The sequence below is a fragment of the Pleurodeles waltl genome, chromosome 3_1 (genome assembly GCF_031143425.1).
Source record: "Pleurodeles waltl isolate 20211129_DDA chromosome 3_1, aPleWal1.hap1.20221129, whole genome shotgun sequence".
In the NCBI taxonomy this organism is placed as follows: Eukaryota; Metazoa; Chordata; class Amphibia; order Caudata; family Salamandridae; genus Pleurodeles; species Pleurodeles waltl.
The window spans coordinates 26,085,138-26,109,681 of NC_090440.1; the positions used below are offsets into that span (position 1 = coordinate 26,085,138).

Genomic DNA, 24,544 nt, shown 5'->3' on the forward strand with positions numbered 1-24,544 from the left:
CCCCCACCTCCCCCCCAAACATACTTACCACCTGGGCCCCAACCACAGACGAAGAAACTGAAATAACCATGAATTCCATCCACTCCGGATCCCCCTCCGACCCTTGCCCCCATTGCATTTTCAACAAAGCCAACCCAACCATCGCCCCCAAACTCCGCGACATAATCAACACCTCTTTCGACACCGCCACCTTCCCTGACCTCTGGAAGCATGCAGATAACATTGCACTCCTAAAAAGCACCAAAGCCGACACGGAAGACCTCTCCAACTACCGCCCCATCTCTCTCTTCCCTTTCCCCTCCAAGGTCGCAGAGAACCTAGTCAACACCCGCCCATCCCACTTCCTTGAGGAAAACAACACTCTCGACCCCTCTCAATCCGGGTTCCGTAAGAACCACAGCACAGAAACCGCCTTCATCGCATGTACCGATGACATCAGAACCAGAGAAGACAAGGGCGAGACAGTCGCACTCATCCTCTTAGACCTCTCCGCAGCCTTTGACACTGTCTGCCACCACACACTCCGCACACGCCTCCACAACACAGGAATTCGACACAAAGCCCGAGACTGGCTCACCTCATTCCACACCAATAGAACCCAAAAAGTCTGCCTCCCACCCTTCCAGTCCACTGCTACCAAAATCATCTGCGGAGTCCCCCAAGGGTCCTCCCTCAGCCCCACTCTCTTCAACATTTACATGACCCCTCTCGCCAACATCATCCGACCGCCCGGAATCACCATCCTCTCCTACGCAGACGACACCCAACTCATTATCTCCCTCACCCGCAAACCCACCACTGCCAAAACCAACCTCCACGCTGCACTTCTTGACACTGCCACCTGGATGACAACAAATCACCTCAAGCTCAACTCCAACAAAACAGAAATCATCATCTTTGGCCCCAACAAAACCAAATGGGACGACTCCTGGAGGCCCACCCCCCAAGACCCCGCACCCACCCCAGCAAACCACGCACGCAACCTCGGCATCATCCTAGACACCTCCCTCTCCATGACCCAACAAGTCAACGCAGTCACCTCCTCCTGTTTCCACACACATGCTGAAAAAAACCTTCAAATGGATTCCCACAGAGACCAGGAAGACCGTCACCCACGCACTCATCAGCAGCAGGCTAGACTACGGTAACGCCCTCTACGCCGGCACCACACTCAAACTCAAACGCAAACTCCAGAGAATCCAGAACACAGCCACACGCCTCATCCTGAACCTCCCCCGCCACGAACACTTCACACCACACCTCAAATCCCTTCACTGGCTCCCCATAGACAAGAGGATCACCTTCAAGATCCTCATCCACGCACACAAATCCCTCCACAACACCGACCCAGCCTACCTCAATGAAAGAGTGAACTTCCACACTCCCACCCGCAACCTCCGATCAGCCAACCTCGCCCTAGCCACAGTCCCCCGCATCCAACGCACCACCACCAGAGGCAGGTCCTTCTCCTACCTCGCCCCCAAGACCTAGAACTCCTTCCCAACCGACCTTCGCAAAACCCAAAACCTCCTGCTTTTCAGAAAAAATCTCAAGACATGGCTATTCGAACAGTGAACCCTCCTCCCCCCCAGCCACCACCCCGTCCTAGCACCTTGAGACCCTCACGGGTGAGTAGCGCGCTCTATACATTTCTTTGAATGATGTAGATCTGACCCTGTCCAGTGAACCTTTGAAAGACACGCAGCCTGGTGTGTCACAGACCCCACGCCAGCTACTCCTGCCCTCTAGAAGCATCAGTCCCCAGTCACAGCCGCTCCCTCGGGCCCACCCCGGGGGTCAAGGAGAGCCCGGGGGGGAGTGATTGGGGGGGAGGGTGACACACACCCCTTTGTGAAGGGTCTCACGATCGGTCATTCCCCTGAACATTACATGCACCCCTTCCCCGGCATCACTCAGCAGCAGTCGCTGCATTCATATAGGTCCTTCCATACAACGAGGCGCTGGCTAGAGGGACAGGAACACGGGAGAGGAGGGAGGAGAAAGGAGGTAGAGAGAAGGGGCAGTGGGGCTGCAGCTGTAGCACAGGAAGAGAGGGGAGAGAGAAGGAAGGAATCAGAGAACAGGCGAGGGGTGGGTGAGTCTAGACAGGGCCTGGTAATCATGGGGATGAGAGAGGTGGAAGGAATCAGAGAACAGACGAGGGGTGGGAGGGTCTAGAGAGGGCCTGGAAATCATGGAGGGAGAGAGGTGGAAGGAATCCACAAACAGGCGAGGGGTGGGGGAGTATAGAGAGGGCCTGGAAATCATGGAGGGAGAGAGGTGGAAGGAATCAGAGAACAGGTGAGAGGTGAGAGAGGCAGAAAAGGGACCCTGGCAGCCACGCTCCTTCTGAGACTCCTCTGTCCTCTCTCCACCCTGGCAGCCACGCTCCTTCTGAGACACCTCTGTCCTCTCTCCACCCTGGCAGCCACACTCCTTCTGAGACACCTCTGTCCTCTCTTCACCCTGGCAGTCACGCTCCTTCTGAGACATCTCTGTCCCCTCTCTATCCACCCTGGCAGCCATGCTCCTTCTGGGACACCTCTGCCCTCTCTCTCTCCACCCTGGCAGTCACGCTCCTTCAGAGACACCTCTGCCCTCTCTATCCACCCTGGCAGCCACACTCATTCTGAGACACCTCTGCCATCTCTCTATCCACCCTGGCAGCCATGCTCCTTCTGAGACACTTCTGCCCTCTCTCTCTCTCTCACCACTCTGGCAGACACGCTCCTTCTGAGACACCTCTGCCCTCTCTCTCTATCCACCCTGGCAGCCACGCTCCTTCTGAAACACTTCTGCCCTCTCTCTCTCCACCCTGGCAACCACGCTCCTTCCGAGACACCTCTGTCCTCTCTCCACCCTGGCAGCCACGCTCCTTCTGAGACATCACTGCCCCCTCTCTCTCCACCCTGGCAGCCACGCTCCTTCAGATACACCTCTTCCCTCTCTCTCTCCACCTGGCAGTCACGCTCCTTCAGACACACCTCTGCCCTCTCTATCCACCCTGGCAGCCACACTCCTTCTGAGACACCTCTGCCATCTCTCTCTCCACCCTGGCAGTCACGCTCCTTCTGAGACACCTCTGACCTCTCTCCACCCTGCCAGCCACACTACTTCTGAGACACCTCTGCCATCTCTCACTCTCCACCCTGGCAGCCATGCTCCTTCTGAGACACCTCTGCCCTCTCTATCCACCCTGGCAGCCACGCTCCTTCTGAGACACTTCTGTCCCCTCTCTCTATCCACCCTGGCAGCCGCTCCTTCAGAGACACCTCTGTCCCCTCTCTCTCCACCCTGGCAGCCACGCTCCTTCTGAGACACCTCTGTCCTCTCTCCACTCTGGAAGCCGCGCTCCTTCTGAGACACCTCTGTCGTCTCTCCACCCTGGCAGCCACGCTCCTTTTGAGACACCTCTGCCATCTCTCTCTCCACCCTGGCAGTCACGCTCCTTCAGACACACCTCTGCCCTCTCTATCCACCCTGGCAGCCACACTCCTTCTGAGACACCTCTGCCATCTCTCTCTCCACCCTGGCAGTCACGCTCCTTCTGAGACACCTCTGTCCTCTCTCCACCCTGCCAGCCACACTACTTCTGAGACACCTCTGCCATCTCTCATGCTCCACCCTGGCAGCCACGCTCCTTCTGAGACACCTCTGCCCTCTCTATCCACCCTGGCAACCACGCTCCTTCTGAGACACCTCTGTCCCCTCTCTCTATCCACCCTGGCAGCCACTCCTTCAGAGACACCTCTGTCCCCTCTCTCTCCACCCTGGCAGCCACCCTCCTTCTGAGACACCTCTGTCCTCTCTCCACTCTGGAAGCAGCGCTCCTTCTGAGACACCTCTGTCCTCTCTCCACCCTGGCAGCCACGCTCCTTCTGAGACACCTCTGTCCTCTCTCCACTCTGGAAGCCGCTCTCCTTCTGAGACACCTCTTCCCTTTCTCTATCCACCCTGGCAGGCACACTCCTCCTGAGACACCTCTGTCCCCCTCTCTCCACCCTGGCAGTCACGCACCTTCAGAGACACCTATGTCCTCTTTCCACCCTGGCAGCCATGCTCCTTTTGCGACACCTCTGTCCCCTCTCTCCACCCTGGCAGCCACACTCCTTCTGAGACACTTCTGTCCTCTCTCTATCTACCCGGGCAGTCACACTCCTTCTGAGTTATTCCTGCCCCCCTCTTTCCCCACCCTGGCAGCCATGCTCCTTCTGAGACACCTCTGTCCCCTCTCTCTCCACCCTGGCAGCCACGCTCCTTCTGAGACACCTCTGTCCCCTCTCTCTCTGCTCTGACAGTCAGGTGTCTTCTGACACGTGTTATGTTATGTGTATTTGTATAGTGCACAACTCACCTGAGAGGGTAGCCTGGCATTGAAGCAGACTCTATAGGTGCTGTGCCCAGCCATGTTTGGGCAAGGTGAAGTGCCAGGTCGTCAGTTTCTTGCTGAATTCAAGAATTGAGGAGGTGGCTCTGATGTGCAGGGGCAGGTCATTTGAAGTTCAGGTTTTGTGACTTGAAGATTGCAAGATTTAGAACTCACAATTTGCGAGTCGCAAAACCTGATGTACAGCAGTGTCTCAGACATTGTCAGAGATTCCCAAATGGGTCGAAGAGATCTGTCTCATTAATATTCATGAGGCAGTTCACAATTTGTGACCAATTTAGGAATGGCCGCACTCACAGGGATGGTGACCTGTTGGCATCAGCAGACCACCATGTCTGTGACTGCTTTTTAAATAAAGCAGTTTTTTTTAGATGCAGCCCGTTTTCCTTGAAGGAAAATAGGATGCATTACAAAAAAATGGAAAGTTTGCTTTTCATTTTTTCAGAGTAGCAGTGCTACGTGGGAGCACTGCCTGCTCTGAAAAAATGTTGGGGCCCCAAGGTCCCTTGGAGACCCTTTGCCAATGGGTTACCACCAGTTTGAAAGTTGGGGTAACTGCAATTGTTCAGTGACCGCATTCACCTTTGTAACACAATCATAAATCCCCCTGCGAGTCGCTGTTAGGAAGCGACGCCCTTTGCAAGCCCCTTCCTAATAGCGACTCGCAAACCCATTTTGCGATTCGGTAAATAGATTACTGAATCGCAAAATTGGGTTTTTGGTTGCAAACAGCCCAATTCTGTGAATCAGGGCCTTTGCGAACAAGAAAAAGATACGTACATCTGACCTGTAGTTCTGTGTATGCGGGGAGTGTGTGCCTATAGGAGTCCGGATGAGCAGAGGTGTCTGGTAGGTTTGTGGAAGTTTATGCATTGGTTGAGGTACTTGGGGCCAGTGTTGTGTAAGGCTTTCTATGCATGCCTGAGTTGTTTGAAGACTGCACGTTTGCAGGGGGGGGGCAGTGGACCTATTTGAGGTGAGGGTTGATTAGAGTGTTAGGTCAGAGTGTGAGAGAGACCTGGCTGCAGAGTTTTGCATGCTCTGGTGTCTTCTGGTCAGTCAAGCGTTGATTCCAGTAAAGTGTGCATTGCCGTAGACCAGCTTGTTGGTGATGAGGGCTTGGTTGATGACTGAGTGTTTGTGGGGAGCCATTTGAAGAACTTCTTGAGCACTGTGAGTGCATAGAAAAGGAAGATGGAGACTGCGTTCGCTTGGCCAGTGATAGTGAACTCTACTCCTTTTCTTCCTGCCCTTGCAGCCCTGACTCTTTGAGACATCTCTTCCTCTCCCTCTCTCTCTATTGCTCTCAGTCCTGGGAGCTAAGTTCCTTCTGGGACATCCTGGCCCTCTCCCTGCTGAGACTTCTCTGAGCCCCTTCTCCATCCTGACAGCCATGCTACTTCTCAGGCATCTCTGTTCTCTCTCTCTGCCCTGGCAGACAGGCTCCTTCTGAGACACCTCTGCCCCTCTCTCCGCCCTGGCAGTCACACTCCTTCTGAGACATCCCTGCCCCTCTCTCCGCCCTGGCAGACAGCCTCCTTCTGAGACACCTCTGCCATCTCTCTCCACCCTGCCAGTCACGCTTCTTCTGAGACACCTCTGCCATCTCTCTGGAGGTGGACCCTGGCAGACAGGCTCCTTCTGAGACATCCCTGCCCCTTTCTTCGCCCTGGCAGTCATGCTTCTTCTGAGACATCCCTGTCCCTCTCTCCACCCTGGCAGTCATGCTCCTTCTGAGACACCTCTGCCATTGCTCTTCACCCTGGCAGCCACGTTTCTTCTGAGACACCTCTGACCCTGGCAGACAGGCTCCTTCTGAGACATCCCTGCCCCTTTCTCTGCCCTTGCAGTCATGCTCCTTCTGAGACATCCCTGCCCCTCTCTCCGCCCTGGCAGACAGCCTCCTTCTGAGACACCTCTGCCATCTCTCTCCACCCTGGCAGTCACGCTTCTTCTGAGACACCTCTGCCATCTCTCTGGAGGTGGACCCTGGCAGACAGGCTCCTTCTGAGACATCCCTGCCCCTTTCTTCGCCCTGGCAGTCATGCTTCTTCTGAGACATCCCTGTCCCTCTCTCCACCCTGGCAGTCATGCTCCTTCTGAGACACCTCTGCCATTGCTCTTCACCCTGGCAGCCACGTTTCTTCTGAGACACCTCTGACCCTGGCAGACAGGCTCCTTCTGAGACATCCCTGCCCCTTTCTCTGCCCTTGCAGTCATGCTCCTTCTGAGACATCCCTGCCCCTCTCTCCGCCCTGGCAGACAGCCTCCTTCTGAGACACCTCTGCCATCTCTCTCCACCCTGGCAGTCACGCTTCTTCTGAGACACCTCTGCCATCTCTCTGGAGGTGGACCCTGGCAGACAGGCTCCTTCTGAGACATCCCTGCCCCTTTCTCCGCCCTGGCAGTCATGCTCCTTCTGAGACACCTCTGCCACCTCTCTGGAGGTGGACCCTGGCAGACAGGCTCCTTCTGAGACATCCCTGCCCCTTTCTCCGCCCTTGCAGTCATGCTCCTTCTGAGACATCCCTGCCCATCTTTCCACCCTGGCAGTCATGCTCCTTCTGAGACACCTCTGCCAGGGTGGTGACCCTGGCAGTCACGCTCCTTCTGGAAAGCAGGTAATGAGAAAGGAAGAGCGAATGGTCTGCAGGGAACGCACAGTGGCCCTTCCAGATCACTTCTGAGCTCCCGTGGCTCACACTCAGAGTTCAAAGTGGTTCTCGTGGCATCCGGGAGCACCTGAGAGCCACTCCAAGACTTGCACAAGGGACTGCTCTGTCTGTGTTGAATGAATGTCACATTCCCTCCTCTCATCACTCTCCCTCTCCTCTCACAGGTAACACAGGGTCAGCATGGCCTCATCCTTCCTTCGTTAATCCGACTCTGTGGTCCCAGGTGGCGGCGAGGTCGGCCCCAACAAGAGCAAGGAAAGGAGGGCGGAGGCGGCTGGAAACCCTTCGGAATCACAAGGTGGCACATGGACCTTCATTGTCTACGGTGAGTGACACTGCTCCGGGATTAGGGTCACTCTTGTTGGGGGTTCTAGCCCACCACAGTGAATCAACTGGGAATTACGTGCATGTCAAGGAAGGTGAGGGCAGCTGTTGCTAGGAGAATCCTATTGTCGTCGCCAAGGTTGTAGAAATGAAGGCGGCCTAATGAAAAATAAATATCCTGAATTAACCCCATGTCAGGGTGGTAGAGCTTCCCTAACTGAGCTACTGGTACAGCCCCTGCCCCTCACCCACCCAGTACCCAAAGACTTGGTCTGGGCTCCATCAGTGTCCGCCGGCGTGGCTAACCCCCAACATAAGGGCCCCGTCCACCGAAACACTGAGCGCCTTCTTCACCTGCCTCTGAGAGATCAGTGGGGAGTTACCCTGGAAGGAACAACCTATGTACCAGTAGCAGACCCCCGAGCCCAAGCCTGTTCAACACTTGGTCCTGATTCCGTCCCTATTTGTAGTGGCAACAGGTTTTCACCGGTCCAGCTTTAGGGGGGAGGGGGGTACCCGCACCTGCTGCAGAGTTCCTTGTGGGTCCAGCTTTCAGGCAGTAATACAAATGTTAAGATAACACCTGTGATGTATGTTCCTGAAAGAGAGAAAGATCGAGGTTTTGTCTAGAGGCAGTTTTGACTCGCCATAAAGTAGCACAGAGGGTCAATGTGCCTGCTGCAAAGAACAGATCTGTATGTTATGTGGATAGCTGAGTGGATTAGTAAAGCCAGCCTTTGCCACCGCTTTAAAACAAATGAAATGTATGTGAGATGAGGGGCACTTTTGCCGGCTGGTAGTGAGGGAATACGAGGAGGAAGTCATGATGGGGGGCGCCAAAAAAGATTCCGCGCTGGGTGCCTCCAGACCTAGAGCCGGCCCCGGGGTATCACCTCCCCCTCCTCTTCGTCCACGCAACCTCACCACAGCAGCCATTTCTACCTGTTGAGGTGTCTTTCAGACCAGCAACATTCACATCTGGAATGTGGTCTCTGGTGCATTGGGGCATCAGGGGCTATTTGAAGGCATGATGCTTTTAATAAAATGTATTTACTGGTCCTTTTAAAAAAGTAGCCGACGCTATCCTCCTGTGGGTTTCCTACCAGATGTGCAAACTGGGGAAGGCCTGCAGAACTCCTGCCTGAGATCTGAGAGGCTCGCAGTGTCCCAAGAGCGGGCGTCTATTTTTTTTATTTCCTAGTTACGCACTCACATTTATGTTGTGCAAACAAAGCACAGCACTGTAATTGCATAATCAAAATATTTTTTTCCTGTGCTGTGGAGAAACTCCTTTCCAACGATCATCAATGTTTTGAGAGTTCTCTCCCCACTACCACCGAGGATACAGATTTACTCCTTCCCTTGACATGAGTAATCTCAGGTAAGATGCAGGAAATAGGTCTATGTGTGAGTGTAAACCTTCTTTCCAAGGTACCCACATGATGCAACTCTCAGTCTTTGTTGGACTGGCCTGCCGGGCAGTCTGGTACTGCCATGTGGGCCAGTTTGAAAGGACCAGTGTGTGGACACTTTCATGGTCCTGTGGGTGATGGGGGCAAGAAAACAGGCCACTGGGTGACCTTTCAAGATGCCCCATCTTTCCCCGTGACACTGTCTGACATGTCAGCCCAACACTGCGCCCCACTTCCAACTCTCTTAGCAGCTTGGCCTCCACGGAGTTTTACACCACACTAGTGAGTTGATAGATTACTTGTGAGTTAATCTATTCACAAGTGTAGATTCACATTTTGTAACGCAAACCATTTGAAATATGGGTCATACTGTTATTTAATGTTCGCCCCAGCCCTTACTCTAATTTAAAAAAATGTATTATTGGTTCTTACTCAACACAAAGAAAGAAACAAAAAAGAAAAAATCGATGGTAAAGTCATTTATTATAGCAGTATTCTGAGAAGTCCAGGGAAACTGCCTAGTGATGTAACTTAATATTGGTCAGAAACGAAAAACAACAACATATTGGCCCTGAAAACACGTGCACACACCACAAAGCACGTGTCTTGTACACACTGCATTGTCTTGTTATGACACAAGCAGTGTGCGTGTTAATATTACCCAAGGCTGATCCACAGCACCCATATTTTTTCACATTTCGGGGTGAAGCCTCTGCTGTTGTGAGTCTTTGAGGTGCCAGGCACCAGTCCCTGAACTATGGGTGATGTGGCTCTTCCCATCTCAGCTCTGCATCCCCAGGGTGCCCAACCACGCGTATTTTTTGCAAATAAGTTTTGGAATCTGGTGAAGTCTTGGCACTCTTCTACTCCTAGCCAAGAAGTCTACAACAGTCCCTACCGTTACCCCCGAGAGGTGCACTGACCTCCTCCCAAAAGGCTGGGATCACAGAGAATTCCCAAAGATTGTGGAGAAACATTCCACTCGCCCCAGACCCCTCAGAGACACAGCTGTGGGCACACACCCATGCACACACCGCTTGGCACAGCGAAGTTACCATTCAGCTTTCAGTTTAACCTGCTGGCACCAGCCTTTATTTCCACCACCCATTCCAAGTCAACACCTGTGCCCATGCCAGTCTCGCCATTGTTTCGTAGGAGGCCTATTCCTCAGGGGCGTTGTTGGCCAATGGGTGTATATTGTAAAGCTGGGGTCTAACACTTGGGCCCAGATTTGAGAGAGCCTAGCGCCATCTAACGATACGTTAGCATCATTTTTATGACGCTAATATGGTGTTTGATGGCCAAAAATGCAGCACAATATTTACAAAGTCGCACAATGCAAACAGTGCGCTACTTTGTAACCGCTTGCACCACATTATGCCTGCACCAGGCGTAATGCATGCAAGGGGGGTGTACTCCCATTAGGGGATCTGCAAAAATGGTACAAAGAAATCTAAGAGATTTATTTGCGTTATTTTTCCCGGCATTTTTAACGCCTGTTTAAAGCAGGTATTAAAAGGGTGCACACCATTGGTTACAATGGGCCCCTATGTACTGTTCAGGGTTAGTGCCAAAATTTTGGCACTAACCCTGAACAGTACATCAATAGCGTCACAATTCTGACACTATTGCCCCCGACCCTGCTCCATGGTGCCCCATATTTTAAATACGGGGCACACATAGTGGCATTGGGGGGGGCGCTAAAGGGCGCAAGGAAAGTGGCAATGCACTGGGTGCAGCACCACTTTCCATAAATATGCCCATAGCTGTCTCAAAAGCTATAGAGCTTTAGCCCGTGGTCTTTACCTCACACGACATTACCAAGCATGCCTTCACCACTCCGGTAGGTTTCATGCAGGCCTTTTTGGTACTTTGCCACTCAGTACTTTATTACTCGGGTAAGTATTTTTTTTATATTACATAATATTTATGTCTTTAAAAAAAATAATTGAAGGGTTAAGACATTGGTAAGGGTTCAGGGAGGTAAGGGTTGCAAAAAGGTTTCTAGAGTCCAAGGGTGGGTAAATCTATGGGGTAGTAAAGGGTTGTTAGGGTTTTGTTAGGGTTTAGGCAAGGGTAAAGGTACGGAGGTAAAAAGGTTTTTTTCCAGGTTCAGAAATGGGTACTTGTACAGGGTAATAAGAGTTTCTTTCAGGTTCAGGGATGGGTAAGGATATGGGATAGTACGGTTTTTATAGGGGTTTTTAAGGTTCACGGATGGGTAAGGATACTAGGGAGGGGTAAGAATACGGGGTAGTACGGATTTTATAAAGGTTTTTAAGGTTCACGGATGGGTAAGGATACTAGGGAGGGGTAAGAATACGGGGTGGTATGCTTTTTATATGGGTTTTTAAGGTTCAGTGATGGGTAAGGATATGGGGTAGTATGGTTTTTATAGGGGTTTTTAAGGTTCAGGGAGGGGTAAGGATACGGAGTAGTACAGCTTTTATAGGGGTTTTTAAGGTTCAGGGATGGGTAAGGATTCGGGGTAGTACGGTTTTTATAGGGGTTTTTAAGGTTCAGGGAGGGGTAAGGATACGGAGTAGTACGGCTTATGGCTTTTTGTAGGGGTTTTTAAGGTTCAGGGAGGGGTAAGGATACGGAGTAGTACGGCTTACAGCTTTTTGTAGGGGTTTTTAAGGTTCAGGGATGGGTAAGGATACTGGGTAGTATGGCTTTTATAGAGGTTTTTAAGGTTCAGGGATGGGTAAGGATATGGGGTAGTACGGTTTTTATAGGGGTTTTTAAGGTTCAGTGATGGGTAAGGATACTGGGTAGTATGGTTTTTATAGAGGTTTTTAAGGTTCAGGGATGGGTAAGGATACGGGGTAGTACGGTTTTTATAGAGGTTTTTAAGGTTCAGGGATGGGTAAGGATACTGGGTAGTATGGCTTTTATAGAGGTTTTTAAGGTTCAGGGATGGGTAAGGATATGGGGTAGTACGGTTTTTATAGGGGTTTTTAAGGTTCAGTGATGGGTAAGGATACTGGGTAGTATGGTTTTTATAGAGGTTTTTAAGGTTCAGGGATGGGTAAGGATACGGGGTAGTACGGTTTTTATAGAGGTTTTTAAGGTTCAGGGATGGGTAAGGATACAGGGTAGTACAGTTTTTATAGAGGTTTTTAAGGTTCAGTGATGGGTAAGGATACTAGGGTAATACGGTTATTAGAGGGTTTTTTTAAGGTTCAGGGATGGGTAAGGATACTGGGGTAGTACGGTTTTTATAGGGGTTTTTAAGGTTCAGGGATGGGTAAGGATACTGGGGTTGTATGGTTTTTATAGGGGTTTTTAAGGTTCAGGGATGGGTAAGGATACTGGGGTAGTACGGTTTTTATAGGGGTTTTTAAGGTTCAGTGATGGGTAAGGATACTGGGGTAGTACCGTTTTTACAGGGACAGAAAGGGCTGGGACAGGAGGCCCTCTGACCAACGGGCACTGTGCTGGACATAGGCCATGTGCACTGAGGGCTGGCTGCTTTCAGTAGGCTGGGCACTGGGTTAACACAGATTGAGCACTGCTGAAGGCCATACACAGCGTGGGATATGCATCCGTGGGGGGTTGGGAGCATGGTCTGGCCAGATTCAGGCCCCGTGGCCACCCCCCTACTCTGCACAGTGCATGGTTGTGCATAGCGGGGGTGGTCAGCTGTGGGCGGTGCGCCTGGGCCAACCCCTGCTGTGTTTGGCCAAAAGCCATGCACAGTGGGGGTGTTGGCTGAATATGATCAAATACCCATAGGAATTAACTGAAAATGATAATATGATCTTAGCTTCCATTAGGAAAAACAAAGACATTTACTAAAAAAAATAATAAAGATTAAAATGAAGTTATAGTTAGTTGACTAAGTCACGCACAATGGCAAGGTTAAAAAAAAAACTACTGAAATTCGCCAGTTCTAGTTCAGTGAGATACCTGTAACATTCCCACCCTCCATGCACCGCTTATGACTTCACATTATTTAATGTCGAAAGACATAATTGGTGACATCACTGATGATATCATTGATGACATCATCCAATGAATTTAATAGTTTTCTATAGTTTTTCAGAGTAGAAGGTATTCAGCGAGCTATTTAATTTTCTAACACCTGTTCAGTGTTCATGGGCGTAACCTTTCTTAACATGTGGTACGGGAAGCATGTCTGTGAAATCACCCACACTTAATAACTATTATGCTCTTTTTACTGGAATTCAGGTGTATAAGAAATGCAGTGCCTCTGTAAACATTAATGTAAACAATAAGAGCCCGCTATATATGTTGGTGGTAAGCGTGCTCTGTTGCCACGGCAATGGAGGATGCTTACCGCTAAGACAGTGGTCCACCCACCCAATTTAGATGTGGGGGGACCAAAGGGTTGGTTAGGGTGGGGACTAATCCATCACCTCCATAGCCAGCCCTCTTCGACGGCCTGACGGAGTAAGTGCCACCGGAGAAATGGCTATATGTCCACCCACCCAGTCAGGATGGGCGGAGAAATAGCCGTTTTTTAATATCTGTCACTGCCAGGAAAACCCAAACATTAAGAAAGGACTAATGCTCTCCTCACCACAGGAGATAAGTTCCATGACAAGGGGGCATTTTATTTTTTATTTTCAAAAAGAAAATACTGTTTCAGGACTTGCTATTTGAGAAAAAAAAAAATGCAAACTGTTTGCTGCAGCGTTCTATCGTGTAGCCAGAGCTACGCATCAAACAGCGAAAAGCACTGCAAGGAAACGCATCGACGGCGGTTCCTGCCAATGCTTTACGAATAACCGCCATCTTTCCGGTCATTTATAAATTTGGCGGGCGGTCCCTTCACAAGGGGGGCGGAGTAATCTACCCATCCCCCTGGTGGAAGAATGGGGCATCCTCCGACTCATATATCTAGCCCTATTTTAATAAACCTATAATATTGTTAAAATGAGTGTTTGGTCATTATTTTCTTTCATGAGATGTACCCGTTAAATATCTCATCCGACATAGAATTTAAAGTCAACGGCTTCATATCTATGCATTAGCCAAGGATAGGGCAGGCACAACCAGTCCCTATGGATAACTCTCCGTAGTACATTAAAGAACCCTACACTTAAACATGAAGGCCCGTATTTATACTTTTTTTGCGCCGCATTTGTGTCGTTTTTTGACGCAAAAACGGCGCAAACTTGCAAAATACCATTGTATTTTGTAGGTTTGCGCCGTTTTGCGTCAAAAAGCGGCGCAAATGCGGCGCTAAAAAAAGTATAAATACGGGCCGAAATGAGCAGAGTGGCGTACACCATTAGAACAGCGCCTACTACCAGACTGCAACTTAAACCGTCTATAAATTAGTTTAGAAGAGTCAGCAAGATATTATACATTTATCAACAATGCATAGTGTTTCAAAACTTCACAGAACTTCTAGAACTAAATACTTGCACCTTATAATCGACAGTTTATATAGAAATTGTCTACATGCCATGACAACTCTTTAAGGTCGGCATGTACACGGAAATCCACAGGTCAGTAATGGATTGTAAGGAAAAACTTTAGTTTTTCTTCCACATTTTTGGCAACAGGCATTTGACTTGAGCCTCAACCTGCTTGAAATATACATCTGAATCCAACTTGTCGCAGGACAGCAATATTTCTAATTTGTACATGTACACATGTAAATTCAGTTAATATATGCCTGATATGTTTCTGGGCCCTTTACTAGGTACTCAGGGCTGAATTTAAGAAACGTGGTGCTGCATCCCATGCAGCGCCACTTTTCTTGCACCCTTTAGCGCCCCACTACCGCCACCATGTGTGCGCCATATTTAATATAGGGTGCACCGTGGTGCAGGGTAAGGGGCGATAGCATCAACATTTTTGATACTATTGATGTTCTGTGCAGGATTATCTCCAAAATGTTGGAGCTAAACCTGCACAGTACACAAGGGCCCATTAAAATCAATGGTATATTTAATGCGTGCTCTGTGCAGGCGTTAAAAATAGCCGCTAAATATGGCGCAGTGGAATCTCTTGGATTCCACTGCGCCATTTTTGCAGTCCCCCTAGTGAGGGAAATGCCCCCCTTGCGTACATTATTCCTGGCGCCACCTTAATGTGGCACAAGGGGTTACAAAGTGTACAATGTATGCATTGCGTCACATTGTAAATACGTCACAGTGAATTAGGCCTCATTGGGCCACATATCATTAAAAAATGACGCTAATGTGGTGAAAAGAGGCGCTAGACCCTCTTCAATCTTTTTTTTAAATGATCCAGTGGTTTGAAGGGTAATTTGAAGAGCAGCAGCTTGGATGATGTCATCAGAGGTGTCATTTGAAATGTCATCAGTGATGTCCCCAGTGATGTCATGAGTAATGTAATATGTGAGGTCAAAACCAGTACATGGCGGGGTCACAAGTCTGAGTCAGCTCACTGAACCACAACTAAAACATTTCAGTGGTTTTTCAATTTTTAAACGTTACGTTGAGCAACTTTTTGTCACCTAACTATGACTACATTTTCTAGTGAAGAAAAACATATATATATGTATATATATATATATATGTATATATATATATATATATATATACATATATGTGTGTGTGTATATATATATATATATATATATATATATATATATATATATATATATATATATATATATGTGTGTTACCTACTGGCAGTTGCCAGCATGTAGTTATAGTTAGGACTATGTTTCCATAGAAAAATAGTTTTTTGACTTGACTATATCTTTGTCATCGTTTGACGAATTGTCACAAAGTGTTCCAAAAAAAGTGCCCCAGTGATTCTAGTCGGGCACAGACAGTTTCAGGGTGATCGTTAAGCAGGGGCTGAGAAAAGGGTGGTCAAAAAAGTTGCATTTTCCATGTTAATTCCCATAGTACCTTTAACCAAACAACTACAGCCCGAACCACTGGACGGATATACACCAAATTTGGCAGAAAGCAACCTTTCGACATGCAGATTGTGCTTTTGGTTTTAGTTATTTGATGTAAATCCGTTCAATAGTTTATGAGGAATTAAGGAAAATCTAAATTTGTATATCGCTTGCCGCAAATAAATCGTGAATATTCGATAATTTTTGCGAATGCACATGCAAATAGAAGCTCTGTAATTGGCTGGCCACAACCTGACTAGAAAGTTGCGGCCACCATTTTATGTTATGGCAGAGGATCCCCAGGGCTGAAATTTGAAATGATAAGTGATATAAGCGGTCAGGGTGGAGGCACCCTCACCCCAGGGGTGTGATATAGGAGTGTTTTAAGGTCAAATTATGGGTTTAAAATGATTTTTCTTCACCAAGTGCGATATTCATAAATATCCTCGAATATTGAAGGATATTTGAGGATATTCTCAAACATTCCAGGACATGGGGGAATATGCGAGAATATTTGAAAATATGCAAAAAAATTAAAAAAACATTCACAGACTCATTAATACACTAATTCATTCACCCAAATATGCACTCAGAGACTCACTCACACACTCACACACCCACTCAGACATCTAGGCACCTACTCAGGACCCACTCCTAGACTCACACACCCACTTTGAAACGCACTCACAGATCCACTGACACAGCCAGGCCCTGTGGCCAACCCATGCTGTATGCAGCCAAAGGCTGTGCACAGGGTTGGGTAGCTATAAGGGCTTGGCTGCAGGCCCGACTTTACGTTAAAAAAACCATAGAAATTCACTGAAAAGAACAAATGTCACGGGGACGTTATAGTTAGGTTCTGAATTTACTCGTAAAAAAACATAGAAATTCAGCAGTTATAGTTAGAGGTATGTCAAGTAACCATACTCGCACCGAAGGTACCTATAATTCATGCCTTCGCCATGCACAGCTAATTACTCCACATATTATATCATTGATTACATCTTCTATGGCTTCTTTGATATTATCACTGCAACATTTGCAATACAAATATTGAAGTAAACTGTGCATGGCGAGGACCCGAGTTATAGTTACCTTAGGGTGCAAGTTATAGTTACTTGAAATAACTCTAACCAGAACTGAGGAATTTCTATGGTTTTGTATGTTTAAATTCAGAACCTAACTATAACGTCTCTGTCACCTTTGTTTATTCAGTGAAAAAAAATATATATATATGCCACGTTACTCATCCTAACTGTATAGTCTTTAATAAGTCCATTCACCCTCAAGGGCACAGCTGGTACTGTGTAGAGGAAACCTTACACACCATAGGTACTTTGGGCTGAAGTGTTGACTTTCAACCATCTTGTGATGATTGCTTCTGCAGAGAGCCGTGAAACTTCGACGTCCGATGATAGCACCACAAGTGGTTCATCTCTCCGATTGAGTTAGACAGTCAAAAGACCTAAGCAGGTTGAGTCCCGGCATAACACCAGACTGGTTCCTGGTGTATTGTGTCCTTTAGGGCTTTTTGCCTACTGATTTTGAAAAGCCTTTTACTTCAGCAAGCTCGGATGATACAGGATACAGAAGTCCCTGGGTTTCTCTTTCTTGCGTATTACGTTACGGCCTTCAACCTAAGGCCTTCTGTCAATCTCAGCACTGCCTTAGCTGACACATCAACTGTAGGAAAGTACCATATTGCCTGGCGTGTTACCCCCATATTTCACTGTATATATGTTGTTTTAGTCTATGTGTCACTGGGACCCTGCCAGGCAGGGCCCCAGTGCTCATAAGTATGTGCCCTGTATGTGTTCCCTGTGTGGTGCCTAACTGTCTCACTGAGGCTCTGCTAACCAGAACCTCAGTGGTTATGCTCTCTCTGCTTTCCAAATTGTCACTAACAGGCTAGTGACCATTTTTACCAATTCTGATTGGCACACTGGAACACCCTTATAATTCCCTAGTATATGGTACTGAGGTGCCCAGGGTATTGGGGTTCCAGGAGATCCCTATGGGCTGCAGCATTTCTTTTGCCACCCATAGGGAGATCTGACAATCCTTACACAGGCCTGCCAGTGCAGCCTGAGTGAAATAACGTCCACGTTATTTCACAGCCATTTACCACTGCACTTAAGTAACTTATAAGTCACCTATATGTCTAACCTTCACCTGGTGAAGGTTGGGTGCAAAGTTACTTAGTGTGAGGGCACCCTGGCACTAGCCAAGGTGCCCCCACATCGTTCAGGGCAAATTCCCCGGACTTTGTGAGTGCGGGGACACCATTACACATGTGCACTGTACATAGGTCTCTACCTATGTACAGCGTCACAATGGTAACTCCGAACATGGCCATGTAATATGTCTAGGATCATGGAATTGTCACCCCAATGCCATTCTTGCATTGGGGGGACAATTTCATGATCCCCCGGGTCTCTAGCACAGAACCCGGGTACTGTCAAACTGCCTTTCTGGGGTTTTCACTGCAGCTGCTGCTGCTGCCAACCCTTCAGACACGTTTCTGCCCTCCTGGGGTCCAGGCAGCCCTGGCCCAGGAAGGCAGAACAAAGAACTTCCTCTGAGAGAGGGTGTTACACCCTCTCCCTTTGGAAATAGGTGTCAGGGCTGGGGAGGATTAGCCTCCCCCAGCCCCTGGAAATGCTTTGTTGGGCACAGATGGTGCCCATCTCTGCATAAGCCAGTCTACACCGGTTCAGGGATCCCCCAGCCCTGTTCTGGCGTGAAACTGGACAAAGGAAAGGGGAGTGACCACTCCCCTGACCTGCACCTCCCAGGGGAGGTGCCCAGAGCTCCTCCAGCGTGCCCCAGTCCTCTGCCATCTTGGATTCAGAGGTGTGCTGGCACACTGGACTGCTTTGAGTGGCCAGTGCCAGCAGGTGACGTCAGAGACTCCTTCTGATAGGCTCTTACCTTTCTTATTAGCCTATCCTCCTTCCTAAGTAGCCAAACCTCCTTTTCTGGCTATTTAGGGTCTCTGCTTTGGAGAATTTTTCAGATACCAAATGCAAGAGCTCACCAGAGTTCCTCTGCATCTCCCTCTTCACCTTCTGCCAAAGGATCGAACGCTGACTGCTCAGGGTGCCTGCAAAACCGCAACAAAGTAGCAAAGACGACTACTGCAACCTTGTATCGCTTCATCCTGCCGGCTTTCTCGACTGTTTCCTGGTGGTGCATGCTCTGGGGGTAGCCTGCCTCCTTCTTGCACCAGGAGCTCTGAAGAAATCTCCTGTGGGTCGACGGAATCTTCCCCCTGCAACCGCAGACAACAAAAGACTGCATCACCGGTCCTCTGGGTCCCCTCTCAGCACGACAAGCGTGGTCCCTGGAACTCAGCAACTCCGTCCAAGTGACTCCCACAGTCCAGTGACTCTTCAGTCCAAGTTTGGTGGAGGTAAGTCCTTGCCTCCCCACGCTAGACTGCATTGCTGGGTACCGCGTGATTTGCAGCTCCTCCGGCTCCTGTGCACTCTTCCAGGATTTCCTTCGTGCACAGCCAAGCCTGGGTTCCCGACACTCTAACCTGCAGTGCACAAGCTTCTGAGTTGTCCTCCGGCGTCGTGGGACTCCCTTTTCTGACTTCGGGTGGACTCCGGTTCACTCCTCTTCTAAGTGCCTGTCCCAGTACTTCTGTGGGTGCTGCCTGCTTCTGTGAGGGCTCCCTGACTTGCTGGACGCCTCCTCTGTCTCCTCATCCAAGTGGCGACATCCTGGTCTCTCCTGGGCCACAGCAGCATCCAAAAACTTTAACTGCGACCCTTGCAGCTAGCAAGGCTTGTTTGCGGTCTTTCTGCGTGGGAACACCTCTGCAAGCTTCTTCACGATGTGCGACATCCATCCTCCAAAGGGGAAGTTCCTAGTCCTCTCCGTTCTTGAAGAACACCAAGCTTCTTCCATCTGTTGGCAGCTTCCTTGCACCCTCAGCTGGCATTTCCTGGGCTCCTGCCCACTCTCGACACTGTCGCGACTCTTGGACTTGGTCCCCTTGTCTTACAGGTACTCAGGTCTGGAAATCCACTGTTGTTGCATTGCTGGTGTTGGTTTTCCTTGCAGAATCCCCCTTTCACGACTTCTGTGCTCTCTGGGGGTTGTAGGTGCACTTTACACCTACCTTTCAGGGTCTTGGGGTGGGCTATTTTTCTAACCCTCACTGTTTTCTTACAGTCCCAGCGACCCTCTATAAGCTCACATAGGTTTGGGGTCCATTCATGGTTCGCATTCCACTTTTGGAGTATATGGTTTGTGTTGCCCCTATACCTATGTGCTCCTATTGCAATCTATTGTAACTTTACACTGCTTGCATTACTTCCTTTTGCTATTACTGCAAATTTTTGGTATTGTGTACATATATCTTGTGTATATTTGTCATCCTCATACTGAGGGTACTCACTGAGATACTTTTGGCATATTGTCATAAAAATAAAGTACCTTTATTTTTAGTATATCTGTGTATTGTGTTTTCTTATGATATTGTGCATATGACACCAGTGGTATAGTAGGAGCTTTGTATGTCTCCTAGTTCAGCCTGAGCTGCTCTGCTATAGCTACCTTCTATCAGCCTTAGCTGCTAGAAACACCTCTTCTACACTAATAAGGGATAACTGGACCTGGCACAAGGTGTAAGTACCTCTGGTACCCACTACAAGCCAGGCCAGCCTCCTACATTACCACGTGGCTCTGGACATGGCTTGCTGAAGAGTTCTAGTGGGAACTCAGTTAGGCCCAGAATTGTATCCACTTGGTCCTGCCTTACTGTCTTCCTTACTTCATTTCCATAATATCACATTCCAACAGAAACTTGTCTTGAAGATATATTTTTGCTTTTTTTATTTTAGTTTTTTATAGTGCAGTCTACACCCTATGAAAGGATTCCAAACCCCAATGGAGGAAGTGATAGTTGAACTAACAATTATCATAGATTGACTTTGCCACATTCTGGAGCAGACCTAGAAAGATATTGGTAATAGTATGCGAAGAAGTGGTCAATAGCAGAGTCCCCTGTCGTGGGCATTTCAGAGTAATCCTTCGGAGATCCCACTCGTCTGCAGCCCTCATCGCATCTTCCGAGCTGCGTTTGCCTGTCTTGTTCCCCATGTCTTATAGACTTCATTAGGTTGTCATGTACTGGGCGTAAACCTTATGCTTGATAAAAAGTACATATATGCCTCTTTGGTGACCTCAAGTAACCTTTGGTTTCCATGATGCAAGCTAACACATTTCTGCCTAGGATTAGTAGATCTCCTGCTAAAGTCCATGCTTTTTGTGGCCTAGTTTTTTCCCCTTCAACATTGATGGGCATTGTGTGACTTTCAAGGAGTGATTTATAGGTTTCCCACAGAGTCACCCCTGAGGTCCCTGAGCCTAGATTTCATTCAAATTAATGCACATTTACATGGGTCTGAAGTTTGATGGTGTCTTCATCTTGTAGTTCCCATGCATTCAAACTCCAGCCAGGTGGCCACCTGACTAGGAGCAACCTAAATGTTAGCAAGGAGGGGGCGTGATCAGGAACACCTCACAATTGGTACAGACCACTTGGAAAATGGGGGAGCACAAAGAAGGTCCAGGAGAGTAATACTGTGCCCTAGAGTAGACTGAAGATTGTCTAGCACCCACATAAATCCCTCCTCACATCTATTGGCCACATAGCATGAGTGAACCTGATCAACCAAGTGAAGCAGGCTAAAAAAGTGTACCTGGTTACTGGCCTTTCATCGTCTTCTACGGCAAAATCAACGTTTTAATATCTATGTGCAGTTAAATCAACTCTACAATATCCATTACTAATATATTACCAATGTGAGTAGATCTGGAGTTAGAATAGTAGATATATACTAAGGGGCATATTTATGAGAGCTTTGCGTCATGCTTGCACCACGCAACATTGTACATGTGTAGCGTAAACCTGTAAGTCAGGTTTTTGAAGCCAAGCAAAGCCACTTTGCGTAGCTTTGAATGGCTTAAAAAATCTGGAGTAATGCAACCCAGTGCAAATTGCTGAGTTGCGCTACATTGCTCAAGGGCGGTGTTCCAGGGGCGTTGTGTGGGTGTTCCCATGCAAATCCCATGGTTTTTGACGCAATCCGTGATTTAGCAAACTTGGTAAACCTGGGAATATGCCAAAAAGATCGCCTCCCCAAGAGAGGGGTAACAAGAAGAAATGTATTTATTTCTCCTTGCTACTTTTTTGTTCTATGCGTGCTGCACTGGTAAATCTAGGGATGCATCAAAAACCGTGGATTCTGCAGCACACGTAGATAGAGGAATATGCCTCCATTGATTATTTTTGTGCAGGGGGTGCCCCTTTCTGCATAAAAACAATACTGCATGCACCGCAGGAACCCTTGCAGCATGGTGCATGGTGTCCTGTGTTGGCGCTAGGCAGCTCATTGTGCGCCAGCGCAGGAGGAAAGGGTAGGAATGCGCAGCATGCCTGAAATATGGCACATTCTTGCCCTTTCCTTGTCACGCCGCGCAGGAAGGTGGCGTGCTGCGCTTGACTGCGCCACTTTGCCATAAACATGGTCCTAAATGTATGGTTCCCTATGTATGCTTTCCTTGACAAACGGTGGTAGTTGATGTTGTAGAGTCCATATATGTGCAGGTCGATATTACCACCCTGGGCATTGTCATATAAAACCCTATCCAGACAATCACTCATTGCCATATTAAAATATTCATCTCAAAAGTGGATGCGTCCGATGCCGCCAGTAACGGTGCACCCTGTTTCTTAAAACCAGCCGACCTGCTGGAGACTTGGGGCAGAGCATCCGAGCAAGACACTCCAACCATACCTACAGCGGAGGAGCTGATTTCATTCTCATGATTGAAACCCCCTCTCTCCCCCATGTATGCTCAAGCTCACCAGGGGCCCTATTACACACAGGGCTCATTTTCTCTGTTCGTGCCAAGGGGCACCTTAAAACAGGTGCGGTGGGTGCACACATAGAAAGTTCACCCTATTACACGGAATGCACTTCTTCAAGGGAAGCCGCAAATTTGCGCTGCCCATTGAGGTGAAAAAACGGATCAGCTTTGAAGCAGCCGTTCCCTGTTTCACTGTGCAGGCGGCAACCCTCCTGCACTTTTAAGGGGGATTAGAGATTCCCTTGCAGGTGGGTGCAGTGAGTGACTGCACCCGCCTGCAAGGAGATGTTTAAAGGGGGTCCACAGGACCCCGTTTCCCCTCTCTAGAGGCCTGCAAACAGGGGGCACACTGACAGTTTCTTTGCCTCTGTGCCTGCGTCTATAGAACAGCGGAGGGCGCAGAAGCAAAGGGATGACCTAATTTGCATGTGGCCACACCCCCATGTAAATGAGGGACCGCCCTCTGGTAATAGTTCTGGCGCTATATGTGCCCCTGTGCTATCTGTATTACAGAAAGGGCCGCACAAGTGTCTGCACACAAAGACGGTACACATGCCTATTGCACCCCCCAGGGCACCTTTGTACAATATGGTCCCAGTTGTCAATAATTTACCACTTCCAATTAAGGAACATTCATTTACCACCAAGCGGGCCAAAGGTAGAATACCAGATCAGGGTTAGGCCTGCAGACCCATTAACACATCATGACTAGGGGGGTGTCCTCAACTCATTTGGGGTCCTGCTGAAGGACCTCTGCAGTCCCACATGTGGCCTGTAGAACGACACATGGAACAAAACTGTAGGTAATCCCCTTCGCCCCAACTGCCTGCCCTCTGTCTGCTTCAACATATCCACCATACCCTGCGGTGGCTTGGCACATCAGCCCATTCCACCATGTAGAAGGCAGGCAGCGCTACCTCTCTGCTGGCCAGAAAAGAAACTAACCTGGGATGGAGCGAGTGTGGCTCGGGGGCACAGGAGCCAATCTCAGCCAGTGGGAGGTAGAGGAGGGCTATGCGGGAATAGAAGCTGACCAGAGCCAGAGGGACCAGTCAGGAAGGCACAAAAACTTGTGCCAATAGGACAGAGTCAGGAGGGCAGTGAAATCAAATTGAGCTGGATGGAAGGTGACTAGGGGCACAGAAACTATTCTTGGCCAGAAGGAGGGTGGCTGGGGGTACAGAAAACAGAAACTAACCTGGGCTGGAGGGAGGGTGGCTGGGGGTTCAGAGGCTAACCTGGGCCAAAAGGACTGTGTCAGGGAGGCAAAGAAATGAAGCTGGGCCCCTAGGCGTAGCCTGGTCAATATGATGGTGGGGGGTGTGACCTTCAGATTTCTCGACAATCCCGCTGAGATATCTTGTTAAAACACATATGAGCAGCACAACAAAAGGGGGTGCTTAAGAGGCAGTGGAAAGAGAGGCGGTTGGATTATTAGGGGCACGTAAAACACAATGGGCATATTTACCATACCGGAGGTGCAGGGACGCACAGCAAGTAACCTTGCAGTGCTGCCCTCCGCCACAGGGAAAGGACAGAAATGCGACGTATCTACAAGATACTCCCCCCGTGCTGGCGTACAATTGGCCCGGTAAGGCCAATCTATCCTTAATTGGCACCACTTCTTACATGATGACCGGTTTCAGCCATCCACCCCCACCCTCCCTCCCCAGAGAGGGCCATTGCCACCTGGGCACTGTGCTCTGACACTGCTCCCCATGCCAGGGACTGAGGCTGGGCTGTGGGAGTTTCTTCCAGGGCCGCCTTCCTCATGTCCAGTCTCATGTGCCAACCTGATGATTCACCCCACCCCACAGCTCACAATAAAAGTGTTTTTCCTTTCACTGCAAGTGGACGTCAGCAGTACCTGGACAGATGCCCGGACACATCACCAGAGAAGACCTGTGCAGAAGCCCAACTGAGGCAAAGAGAGAGAAGGAGAGGTGGAGGGGTCAGAGTGGGCGAGGATTTTTTTTTGTAGTTTTATATAGCGCAAACTTAACCTGAA

The 24,544-nt window shown here is 49.0% G+C and overlaps 1 protein-coding gene across 1 annotated transcript in view; it reads left to right on the top strand.

Moving 5' to 3' along the window:
- CHST1 (carbohydrate sulfotransferase 1) overlaps positions 1-24,544 on the top strand; it is a 192,907-nt gene that overhangs the window by 138,748 nt on the left and 29,615 nt on the right. Inside the window, exon 2 of the mRNA XM_069221758.1 lies at positions 7,227-7,387. The gene's annotated coding sequence lies outside the window, so the exon portion shown is untranslated. The remainder of the gene's footprint in view (positions 1-7,226; positions 7,388-24,544) is intronic.